A 13810-nucleotide genomic window follows, 5' to 3' on the forward strand; every position below is an offset into this window, starting at 1 on the left:
TGCTACTTTTCACTTTCTGTCCAGTTTCACTAATTTAGGCACTATCCATGGAGCATAGCATAAGACTCTAAATAGATGATGTATGGTAAGAAAACACATTTTCATTTATTTATTATTGGCTGAGTGCTCAAAATATGCTGGGGCTACAATGGAGTAGACAAAATCCCTGTTCTGAGGAACTTATGTTTTTAATAAAATGAACAATAGGCAAAAAAATATCTATCATTACAATAAGGGCTAGAAAACAATACTTAGGTTTGGAATTTTTTTAGAGTAGCAGCCGTGTTAGTCTGCATCCGCAAAAAGAACTGGAGTACTTGTGGCACCTTAGAGACTAACAAATGTATTTGAGCATAAGCTTTCGTGGGCTACAGCCCACTTCATTGTATGCATGCAATGGAAAATACAGTAGGAAGATATATATAATATATATATATATACACACAGAGAACATGTGTGTGTATATATATCTTCCTACTGTATTTTCCACTGCATGCATACAATGAAGTGGGCTGTAGCCCACGAAAGCTTATGCTCAAATAAATTTGTTAGTCTCTAAGGTGCCACAAGTACTCCAGTTCTTTTTGCGGAATGTTTTTTGTTATTCAGGTTTACATATACTTGAAATAGCTGTGCTGGTCCATATTTTTAGCTTTACTGCCCATGTTTCCCAGCATAAATTGTTCAGTTGGGTGCTTAGCTTGTACCAACTGGTTTTAGATTTGTAGATCATGAAAATGATTATACTAAAGTTGCTGTGGGAAGGATCGATCTTGTAATAGCTATTTACTAATGCTCAGTGGTATTTACTGAAGGTTTGTGAGTGTGGATTGTATGATGCAGCTGAGGCTACACAATGTGGTTTTTAATTGGGGAAGAGAATTGTGCTGAAACACTTCATGCCAGGGTCTGTTAAGCACAGGTTATATTTCTTAAGTGCAGAGATCAGATTTATAGCCCTTTTTTCAGAAAGCTCCTTTTAGCGTGTGAAAATGAAAATAGATGTAATAGCATCAGGTGGTTTAGCCCTGTATGATGGATGTTTAAGATGTGCAGGGAAAGAAGCATGCTCTCTGTGACAGCTATTCTTGTCTCTGTGTTACTGTATATGGCTATTTGTAATTCACCATATGCTGTTGTGCTGGTGGTATCTAAGAGATAGAATTGTTTTGGAGAATAATCTATTTTGAACTTTTATTGATGGATGGAATTTAATGTATTGTTGAAGTGGTTCTGGTTTTCTTTTGGCTAGTGTCCATATCTGAAAAATTTACTTATCAGTTTGTTGAATGATTTGCCTTCAAGATTCATTATGAAGAGTGATGGGGTGCTATATCTGTACTTACAGCATTTCCTGCAGTTTGTAGGTTTGTCAAAAACACACCTAGATGTGCTTGAAAATGTGATTCGTTTGCTTTATACTGAGGATCTTCTGGTATACAAGTACCTCATCAGAATGGAGAATACTGTAGTCTTGGGATTTAGCATTCATGGGGACTAATATAGTGGTGAGAGAGAACGGGGCAGTCTCTGTTTTTTAACTGTGTATGCCATATATATTTATTTGTGCCATGTACAAATGATTTTTAGGATATTCTCTACCCATCTTGATGTTTCTTCTGTCAAGGCTTGTGTCACAGTTTCAGGGTAACTGCACCTGTATATCTCCCTCCATGGTCCATTCCAGCTGTTCCCAGTCAGGTCTCAGGTCTCCAGCTGTCACCTGACTCTGGTCAGGGACCAGTGTCCCACTCCCTTCAGACCAGTGGTTTTAAGACTGCACAGCTCTCTGCCTTCCATTGATATCCCCATCAAGTCAGCCTGCCTAAAGACCCTGCCTGTGCTTTGCTTTTTCTCTTTGAGGGCTATGAACCATTTATTGCCAGCAGTTCCAAGTGATCACACAGCTCTTTCTAAGCAAGCACACTTATTTTTCAGGTAAAAGCATTAGAGAATACAATAAAAACAATGAACAGGTTTAAGCACACACTAAACATACCAGGAGTCACCCATCAGTCTTATGGAGCCCTAGTAGGCCAAAGTTTTTCCAACCCTTTTGCAAAGGTTGTGGAGGACCCCTTTGGACAGAAGGACCTGTCCGTTTTCTAGATCAGAAAGAAGGCCTTGAGTCAGTTTAAACTCAGGCTTTTTATATCAAAAGCCCTTTTTTAGTCTGTCTCTGGAAAAACTAGTTTGAACCAGTATATGCCACCATACCTGGGGGTGGTACCCCTCTGCAAGTGTTTATAATTTAAATGAGTCACCTTAATCATCCCTTTGTTCTTAGTTCCTGGAGAAGCTGTGGTAATCCTCCTCCGTGGAGTAGAGCACAATCCTACATAACGTTAATATGACAGCCCCCAAATGGGATTGCAATACCTGTCACAGCTTGATCCTGCTCCTTCAGTGTCAAAATTCCTATTGACTTCAAGGGGTGAAAGATTGGTCCTGTAATGTCCAAATGCATGATATAGTCTATTTTTCATTGCTTACTACTTGTATTTTTAGAACCATATACAAGGCTCCTTGTTGGGGTTCTTGATTGTGGTAGTGCTTGTAGCTTGGTCTGAGTATATTTTTGGGAAAGTTCTTCTGCTGTAAATAAATACATTCACATGTGTCAATATACCTCAGTGTTACTATGTTTTTGGAGCATTTTTTATGTTCTCTCCTATGGCAAGTTTCTAGAACGTAGGGTACAAAAAAGGAGACCTTCCAATCCATATTTTGCACCTGTTTTTTTTACATATTTATTGTATTTCTGAAGTTAACAATGCATGCTAAAGTAACGCTATGCTATTATGTTATACAAAATCTGTTGTGTATACTCTCTCTGTATCCTGAGGCTGATTTAAAAAGTGTGATTCTTAGGATTGCTTATTTTATTTTTGGTTAGTCCAGTTAAAGGTAGCAGTGGGTCATTTAACTTTACTTCTGTATCTTACATTCACTAGAATAAATTTTATAAACCTCTTAATCTACTAGGAATGTGCATTTGGTAGCTGTCATTTACTGAATAAACTTTGCCTTCAGGCATTTCTTTAAACATTTGATTTCTGTCCAATATACATGCTTGTTTTGAACATCATGAACTCACTACTGTATAACTGAGTGTGATTTAAATCTATTGAGAAATGTTTGGGGGGAAAGTTATTTACAGGGGGAGAGGAAGTGAGCAGTTTTTCTGTTTATATATTTTTAATGCATCCATCACTGTAGTATTTAGACACCAAATCTAAAAATATCATCAGTTCCTCTGAAAAGTCCATGGTGCACATCTGATTGCAAAAATGTACTCGGAGAGTAGGTATCAATGGATTGCTGTCAAACTGGAAAGATGTATCTAGTGAGGTCCTGCAGGGATCTGTCCTGGGTCCTGGTACTAGTCGATATTTTCATTAATGACATGGATAATGGAGTAGAGAGTATGCTTATAAATTCTGCAGATGACACCAAGCTGGGAGGGGGTTCAAGCACTTATTAGGACAGGATTACAATTCAAAATGATCTAGATAAACTGGAAAATTTGTCTGAAATCAAGATTAAATTCAATAAAGACAAATACAAAATATTACACTTAAGAAGGAAAAACCAAATGCACAAATATAAAATGAGGCATAACTAGCCAGCCAATAGTCCTGTTAAAAAGGATCTGGGAGATATGGTGGATCACAAACTGAATATGAGCCAAGAATATGTGCAGTTTTGAAAGAAGCAAATATCATCTGGAATCTATTAATGGTACTGTATGTAAGACATGGGAGGTAATTGTTCTGCTCTGCTCTGCACTATTGAAGTTTTAGCTGCAGTATTGTGTCTGTTTTCAGTGCTACACTTTAAGAAAGATGTGGACAAACTGGAAACAGTCCAGAGGAGAGCAACAAAAATGATAAAAGCTTTTGTAAACCTGACCAATGAGTAAAAGGTTAAAATATCTGGGCATGTTAATCTTGAGACAAGAAGACCGAGGAGGGACCTAATAACAGTCTTAAAATACAGTGATCAAGTGTTCTCAGTGTCCAAGGAAGGTAGGACAAAAAGTAGTTGGCTTAATCTTCAGCAAAGGAGATGTAGGTTAGAACTAGGAAAAACTTTCTAACTATAAGGATAGCTAATAGGAATACTGTAGGTTACCAAGGGAGACTGTGGAATGCCTGACTCAAGGTTTTTAAGAACAGGTTAGACAAACACCTGTCAAGGAGGTTTAGGTATACTCTATCTTGCCTCAGTGCAGGGAACTGGGGGTAATGGGCTACATAATCCTTTGAGGTCCCTTCCAGCCCTACATTTCTATTATTCTATAATATAATTGCCAGCAGTTATTCTGCTTGCTTATGAGGGGTGTTCTCAGTGTGTGCCCAAGAAAGTCCCAACCGTTTGCAGTCATTGTCATTGAGCGAAGACTTGCACAAAAAGATGCATTTTACATTGTATCCTGAAGTGTAAGATTCTTACACACCCTGATCTGAGAAATTACATATTAAGAGTCTACCACTAGGCGAGCATAGACCCTAGAATTTCATCCTAGGCTCTATCTGCCTTTGGTTTCAGTTTTTACAATGGATCACAGAAAGAGTGTCTCTCTCCCTATCTCTCTGTAAGGCCTGATTCAGGAAAGCATTTAAGCGTAAATCCCATTGGCTTAAATATGAGCATGTGGGATGTGGTAGGGATGCTTTCCTCAGAGAACTGCTCACTAGTCCATTGACAGTTTAAAGAGTAGTACCAACACATCAGGTTCTTTGGAACATCATCTTTTTAGTTATATTATTATCTTTGCATGATCATGGGAAGAATTTAGAAGAGCACCAGCTGAAATGTATCTCAGCATCCCATACCTATGTGATTTTAAGAAAGGAATATAAGGATTTAGTACATGACTCCCATTAAAGTCAGTGGAAAACCAAACAAGAATTTGAAAACTTAGCTTTCATCTGTTCTCAGTCTATTTGCATGTAAACAAGAAAGATTTATTTGCTGCTTAAGATGTCATGTGATGCTGCTTTTTCTCCACATGAAGTCAGAGAATCACATTAAAAAATACAAAACAACGATAAAAAATAGCCTCCCTTTTTGTTCCTGCAAATTAGGTACTCAGATGTGTGGAGGGCACACATGGTTCTCAGAAATATTTGTAGTCATAGAAAAGGCAGCTGTGGTTAAGATGGAGCTGAAAATCTGGCTTTAGTCTTCAATTTGTGATATCACAGTTACCTGGTATTAACTAATTAGGGAGTTACAAACAGAAAATTATGATGATCTCTAGGGTTAAAAAACTTAAAATGAACATATATGTTTTCTTGAAATAAAAAAAAAATATTTGGATTTAAACACTCCACTGCAGAGTTTTAAACCCAAAATGACCACTCTGTTTTCATTGTCCATATAGCAACAGGTGAAATGCAAGCAGCAGAAGGAGTGGAAAGTAAATTTGATTTTTTGGAATTCCATCAATTTTAATGATCGAAGGTGTTGCTTACAGTTGATGGAATTACACTTTGAGAATCATTAATTGCAAAATCAGCTCTTTTTTTCCCCCTTGCCCTTTTGGATAATTTGCCATTCAGAACTACAGTGAAAGTGCTTGGACAATGTTTGCAGAATTTATCTATCCCTAAATATTTTTAAGGGTTACATTTACATGCAATTTTCCCATTTTAATTAGCAAGAGAAAATACATGTTTAAAACAATGTGTGCAGATAGATTGATTTCTGAGGATGATTTTTTTTTTCCGAATGTAGCCTGAGGATTCTAAAGTCCCATGGATTTCTCCTGTTGAATACTGTAGTGACCCATGTGGACTTCATAACTGTTAAAAGTTGTCATCGAATTTCTGTTAGAGCTGGTGATGGGACTGAGTTACTAGAAGTTTTCAGGCCATTGCTAGAATTTGTAAATCTCTATCAATGGGATCCTGTCAATTTTAAAAAAGAATGCCCTTGGACTTTCACACGAGTTCTCTTCTGCTATGCATTTTAGACAACTTGAGTTTTGAGAATGTTTGTTTGACATTTTATGATATTATATTAGAAATGGGACTGGAATTTGTAGTGCCCTCAAAGTTATGATAGAAGAAAAACATTCTTAAGTAACTAAAATCAACAGATTTGTACCCATCATGAGAGTATAGAAAATGCTATCTCACCCCAACCCAGTCTTGTTTTTTTGTTTTTGTTTTGCTTTTTCAGGTTTAATGGCAGCACTGGGTGTACTGTAATTTATTTAATTGACCCTTTTCAACACTTATGGCAATGCTATTTAAAAACCATTACAATTTATTATTCATGGGTTGCATTACTGATGCTCTGTCCCCAAATGCTTCATGCTTTAGTGTTAAATGGGAAGCAGCATGAGATTATTTCTTTCATGAAACAGTCCTTGTCCTTCAGGTCATAGACATATTGTGGTTCTTAAGAAAAGGGAATAGTTGCATTGTCAGCTATGGTTTGTGCCCATTATTTTAAGGACTGGTGACACTTTTTAGAGGCCGAGACAAGAAAAAATTCAGGACTGATATTTAACAATTGGTAGATGAGTAAACAAATTTGCTCAGAATAAGAGCCAGACTAAACCTTTGTACATCCCCTGAATCAAATCCCCCCTGTTAATTTGGAAAGTGCCTATACCTACCCTCAGAGGATGTCTTTCTCCCATCCTGATTCTTCTTCCTGTCAGGCAATGGTAGTGAGATTTCACCCACTTTGGACCATCTCTAATAGGGCTTTGTTGTAGGGGAGGGGAATAGCAGGCTTCACAGCCCTCCCAAAAGGTAATCTGACACCAAAGAGCCTGATTCTATTAGGTACTGAATGCCTGCAACTTCTGTTGATGTGATTGGGAGAACAGAGGAGATTCAATACCCTGGAAGAGGCACTCTATTTACAGAATTGAGACCAATATTAGGGAGGACCAGAGATTTTAGAGATGATGGGGTGTGCCCTTTGGTGTCATGCACATGAGGGAGAGAAAGTCTCAAAGATTTCAAATAAGCTCCTGATCTTTTAGCTACCACCTCTCCATGTCTTTTTTCCTTTGGTTTGCCCATTATTAATAAAAAATCCTGCTACCCTTCCTAGGAAAAACAAGCCCTGTCTACCCTAGAAAGCAAGCCAGGTTTGAAAACTGTTTTCAGATACAGCTTCAGTCCTCTCAAAACAAATTTGAACATGCTGAGCTGGCATGTTTGGCCAAACTCTGTTCAGCACTTGACCCAAGAACAGCACACAAGATACAGAGGCAGAGCTGGTCTAGAATATGTCTTCTGAATCAGATGGCCTGGGCTGCACATGCTCGGTCTGCATATACATTTAAGATCAGTTTTAGAGCGGGGGCAGGAGTGAAAAATGACTTTTAAATGCCGCTCATTTTCTAACAAAGGGCATATTCTACTACTTTCTGTGCCTCACTTTGATATGAACTGAAGGTCTCAACCAATTTAACTTAAGGTCCCTTAATTGAAAGTCTCTATCAGTATCTTGCAGAGTGTTCTATTCTACTTTGTTCTGTTTTCCCATAACCAGGTGAAGTGATTTCATATTATGAAACACTTCACTTCAGTTAATTCAAGAAAAGATATAGCCTACACATTTAACAGCAAAGTAACCTGGAGACGGTGGTTTTGTGTTTTTTGTTGATTGGTACAATTGCTGTCCATGGAAAATTATGCTGGATGGATGGATTTAGAAGGAAGAAGGGCCCAGAAAGCAAAAATATTTCCATGTACCAAAAACAATGAAATGTGGTAGTGTATTTCATATTTCCTAATAATAATTTTTGTGTTTGCTTATATCACAAACACTTATATCACAAACACTGTTGCTTATATCACAAACAGTAACAATTTTGGATTCAGTGACATGTCTTTTGAGAGCTCTATGTAAGAAGCACCAGTCCAACTTTACAAGATACCCCTCTCTGTTCACTTCCAAACTTTCCCAGCTTTGGATTTCTGGCTGTATCAAAGAATTCAAGTCAGAATATTCACTGAGGATTCAGTTAATCAATTTATTAGATGTTTGTATGTAAATATTCATGTGTTCTGATGAACTGGGACCATTCTATAATGTTGGTGAACAATATAGTGAATAGCATCCATTGTATTGAACAGAAAGCAACATCATAGAGACTAATATCTATCTATCTATCTATCTATCTATCTATCTATCTATCTATCTATCTAATCTACACACACAGAGTTTTAGGCTCCTGCAAGTTGAAAACACAGAATTAATTATTAGTCTGTTGAAAGGTTTAAAAATATTTTTCCTGTCCTGTAACTGTGCCTGGTTTAGCTCCTCAAATAACATCATAACCAAGAAATTCTCACGCAGAGTGAAATTCTAGGAAGTAAGAGAACATAGGACAGTTTGAGTTCCGAGAACAATTTCTGCTACCTCATGACTTTTAAAATCAGCTAATACATTTTTTTACTACTTTGTTTAGTAGGTTTTATACATCTTTGTGTATGTGTGTATGCATATAGCATATGTTTATATGCACTTGCTTAAATGCTTGATGAGTATGGATGAATTTAAGCGTGTGCTTAAGTGTTTGCTGAATCAGGGCTACAGTATGTACAGCAAGCGTCAACCCAAAACTTGAAGTCAGTGGGAGTTTTGCCTGAGTAAGAACTAAACAATAACTTCAGGATTTGTCCTGGAAATAAAATTTCCATAATTCAGAATTGATATAAAATAACTCAGATATACAGTCTGTTAAGTTTAATCACACTGAGTTTCATTGCGGGCTCCATCAGGCATCGATCATAGCTGTCATGGCAGATCTCAGGAAAAGAATCAATCTCAAAGCCACTGTTCCCCCAGCTCATTGAAGACTTTAAAAATTAGTACCTACATTTTAGGTTCATCAGCATTTCACCATTTTGGTGGATTTATATAGTGGAATCATGACATTTTCTGTCATTATCTATCCCTTTCCTAATGGTTCCTAACCTTCTGTTCGCTTTTTTGACTGCTGCTGCACACTGAGCAGATGTTTTCAGAGAACTATCTACAATGATTCCAAGGTCTTTCTTGAGTGGTAACAGCTAATTTAGACTTCATCATTTTGTATCTATAGTTCAGATTATTTTTTCCAATGTTTCCGATGTCCATTACTTTGCACTTCTCAGCATTGCAAATCAGAGACTTATTCAAAGATCATCACCTTGAAGGACTATGAGGCCTAGTAGGTCGCAATGGGAGAGCAGTAAAAGCCATGTTCCTGTTGTGCATTATGTACTAGTAACCTGTGGCCTCAGCAAATAGTGGCACAAAATATACAACAACAGCAAAAACCCTTGACCGGAAAGATGTAGCAACCTGCATGGAACTTGCAGGGGGGAACATGGGTTGTTGGAGAGAAGAGTTTAGAGGCGGCACCAGGAAGTGAGTGTGTGTGCTTGGAATGCTTACTGCAGCTGGAGCACCTCTGTAAATAGTCCTTTTTAATAAAGAGACAGTTTAGATTTAGAAACAGGGAGTAGTACTCTCATGTTATTATCTAGCCTGTGGAGCATGAAACAGCATAACTTAGCTACATAGTGAATGTGCATAGATTGTGTAGTTTGAATGATCCATGAGCAAAAGCCATTATTAACCAGAACCATAAATTCCTTGGTTTTTAAACAACAAAAAATCCTTTTTCTTCACTTAGTTGCATGGCTGGAAAGATGAAAAAGGTATGCTTAAATAAAACTCTGCAGTTCCAGAAACCAAATACCATATTTCCAAAATTTGTTAAAGTTGCCAACGGACAATAATGTGCTTACCCATCAGTGTGTATACTGTGTGTATCACTAATTTCAAAAAAACACAATTTTTGTTTCTTTTTCAAAAGGGTTTTCTGTTGTATTTATGTTATGAGAGTACTGGTAAAAATAAAATATTCATCCTGGATCAGATTTAAAGTTGATACACATTACTTTTTACTTGATAAGAATAATTTTATTTTATGAGGGCAATACAAGATCAATGATGTCTGCAACTATTCACTTCCTTGATGTTAAGGGTTTTTTTTAAATAAATAAGATAGCTACGTACATTCTTATTCAGCAAAGTGTATGTGTGTCTGTGTGTCTCTGTGTGTTTAATAAATGTTGGACTTTTTTGTTTGAATTGTATCAGTTTTGCTAGAATCAGTATTACATTTTGAAAATTCATATAACAATAAAAAATCATAAATATTTTTTTAAAATAGACATCTTTTATTGATAAAAGTAGTTAATATTCACTGGGCAAAGTCACAGCCATGTGAAATAAAGATCCAGCATCAGTAAGCATAGCTCTGTGAATTGATGTTTTATGCTTTTAGTAGGCTTGTAACAATTACCTAAATTACCCTGGCAACAGAGTGTCAGCTGCAGGACTCTGCAACAGCTTCAGGACCCATACCGAGGCTGTGGCTGTCTCCTTCCCTGCTCTGGCACATTGCCTTGACTGAATGGAGATTTAATTTCTGTGAATACTGGTACCCTGATTTTTTTGTCTCGGGGTTTCTATCCTCACTCAAGACTAAACATACCATCACTTTGACTTCATGTGTGTCTGGATAAGGCCCTTGGTTTGTGAATTTCTTGCTCTGGAGTATGACACATTTTATAAACATTAATATAGGCTTCTGTTGTTGCTGTTGATGAATGTTGAAATGGAAAAAAATAAGACAGTTATATTGCTAGAGAATTTGACATACAGAGATTCTTTAAGGCAGGTGCAGGAACATAGTTACAGCCCCGAGTAATATATTGGAAGTGTTCCAACAGAGACCAATGTATTGATAAGAACAATGGTTGGAATCCACATCTTGCTAAAGGCAAAGCTGTATTGGACAATGAACAGAACTAATAAGAGGCGATTATATGACAATCTCTCTCCCAGGTAATTAACTAAAGGTATGGCTTCTCTGCAAAACAAGGTGTGTTCTTAATTTGGGCTAGCTAACTCAGTTAAAATAGCAGTGACAACACCTCTCTTAACTCAGGTGAGCACTCCCCGTTCAAGCCCATATTGCACCCTAAGTAAATTTGAGCTGCTAACTGGTGTACTGCAGCAACTGTAATTGTTTGTGTGGAAAAGTATTTTACTATTTCTAGCTGTAATTTAGCAGCTAGAAACAAGGTGGAGGAGATTTAAACCATAGACCACCAGCAAGTCCTCCATGGACCACAGCTTGAGAGCCACTGCCATAAAACATTGTTACCTTCTCTGAGTATATGTGATGGTGTGTGTGGGTGAGACAGTTAAAAGAGTGGATAAGGGAAAAGGACCAGTTGTAAATTTGAACATTTCCACACCCTATTGAGGGTAAATGCCCAGGCAACAGAATTGTTAAAGTGTGTGCAGATATTTGCACTTGCCATATGGACACATATACCATCTTTTTGTTTTGTGCTTGCATAGCATCTAGCACCACAGGATTCTAATCAATGACTGGTTCATAGGCACTACCCCAATAATAATAATAGTACACACAGAATTTTGCAAGCATTCACATGGAAGTCCTATAGTAGCCTTCTTGAAAGAGCAAACCAGCATGTTGGCAAACTGGCACTAACAGCTCTGACATTCAAAAAATAATTGTTATCTAGTCTTTATTTATTGTAGCAGTGTCCCTTATTGTAGAATATTGCCTTCTGATCATTTCAGAACTTTCTTCTTTTGGCTTAAAACCAGCAAGATAACTATACAGCTAAAATGAGTAAAATCAGGAATTTTTATTTATATGTATCAGCCAATGCTTTCAAATGTCTCAATTTGCCAGTTTCCATTCAATTTTCAGAACCCACCCATTCAATTTTTATTTGAAGGCATCAAATATGTAGCAACAACTCACCGAGTGTTTATGTGGTGCAGAAATATTATTGTTTTCATCCATTTACAGACGTAAATCTATTTAAAAATATATCTAATTTTTTACACTGATGGGTAAGCATATGTGTGAGCATTAATCTCCTAAACCCGAACCACACTCTATAAAGGGAAAAACCTGCACTGGAGACTAGGAATTCCATATGATTCCTTTCACAGAGTTTCCATCAGACCATTCCCTGTGGGGGTAAAGGGGGTGGAGGCAGGGTTCTTCTCTCCCTCCTAATCAACATGTGCCTCCAAAACACACAGATGCCTTTTTGGAAAGGGGAATTACTGTAACAGATGCATGGTTAAGAGGGCATGAGATCCTGTGAGAGTGTGTAGGAATAAAGTCTGTGTAAATTTAAAAACAAACAAACCAAAATACTTTCATCTACCAATACATGTGCTACATGGTGCTTACCACAGAAAGGTCATGGCCAATGGCAATCACAAGGATTTTCCAGTTTGGGAAATGTACCAACCTGTTCATTGTCTTTCTCCCATGATGCACCACACAGATCAGTCAGAGGGGAGAGGTAACCTGGCCAGGGAGCTCAGCCCATAAAAGAGAATGAGGGCATCAGGCACCCAAACTACAAATCCCATGAGACAAAGCAACACCGTAGGCATATGCAATTCAATGCTGAACTGCCTCATAACAAAACATTGAACAAACTGAAGTATCTCAATTTGGGTCCAACTGTTCTGAAACAAAATATTTCATTTTGGTTTTCCTGATGGCTTCATGTTCTTTCTGGTCCCGAGACCTATGAAACTCACTGTGAGAAAACACCCATCTGAAATGTGGGCTTGCACTTTCTTGTTTGAAAGGAAAATATTAGAGAGAGCAGACCTTTTGATCCGACTTGATTGTGAAGATAAATCATTATCACATAAATGAATCAGTGAGACTTTCTCGCTTACTCAATATTGCAAATAAAACAGGAAGCTCCCTGGGTCTATTCACATAAATCAAAAGGATATATGTAACCTTTTCCATAAAATACTTCTTTCTGCTCAACTAACCTTAGTGAAGATCGTGCTTTTCCCAGGAATTTGTCCGAGTATATTTCCAGATAGGAGTTTGTCCGAGTATATTTTCAAATAGTAATTTACGTTAGAGCCAATGTTCTTTGCAGTTACACCTCTACCCCGATACAATGCTGTCTTCGGGAGCCAAAAAATCTTACCGTGTTATAGGTGAAACCGCGTTATATCGAACTTGCTTTGATCCGCCGGAGCACGCAGCCCTGCCCCCACAGAGTGCTGCTTTACCACGTTATATCCAAATTAGTGTTATATTGGGTCGCATTATATCGGAGTAGAGGTGTATTTTGAAAATTAGGACATAAGAACGGCCATACTGGATCAGACCAATGGTCCATCTAGCCCAGTATCCTGTCTTCTGACAGTGGCCAAAGGCAGGTGCTTCAGAAGGCATGAACAGAACAGGTAATCATCAAGTGATACATCTCCTGTCGCACATTCCCAGCTCCTGGCAAACAGAGGCTAAGGACACCATCTCTGCCCATCCTGGCTAATAGCCATTGATGTACCTATCCTCCATGAACTTATCTAGTTCTTTTTTGAATCCTGTTATAGTCTTGGCCTTCACAACATCCTCTGGCAAAGAGTTCCACAGGTTGACTGTGCATTGTGTGAATAAATACTTCCTTTTTTTTTTGCGTATTAATTTCATTTGGTGACCCCTAGTTCTTGTGTTACGAGAAGAAATAAATAACTCTTCCTTATTTACTTTCTCCACACCTGTTGTTATTTTATAGACCTTATAATTTAGACCCCATCATTTTATATGCATTGTTGGGATTATGTTTTCCAATGTGCTTTACTTTGCATTTATCAACACTGAATGTCGTCTGCCATTTTGTTGCCCAGCCATCCAGTTTTCTAAGATTGCTTTGTAACTCTTCGCAGTCTGCTTTGGATTTGACTATCTTGA

General features: G+C 37.6%; 1 protein-coding gene across 2 annotated transcripts in view; it reads left to right on the top strand.

Moving 5' to 3' along the window:
• KCNK2 (potassium two pore domain channel subfamily K member 2) overlaps positions 1-13810 on the top strand; it is a 231127-nt gene that overhangs the window by 152542 nt on the left and 64775 nt on the right. The gene's annotated exons all lie outside the window — the stretch shown is intronic.

The sequence above is a fragment of the Mauremys mutica genome, chromosome 3 (assembly GCF_020497125.1).
Source record: "Mauremys mutica isolate MM-2020 ecotype Southern chromosome 3, ASM2049712v1, whole genome shotgun sequence".
NCBI classification, from domain to species: domain Eukaryota; kingdom Metazoa; phylum Chordata; order Testudines; family Geoemydidae; genus Mauremys; species Mauremys mutica.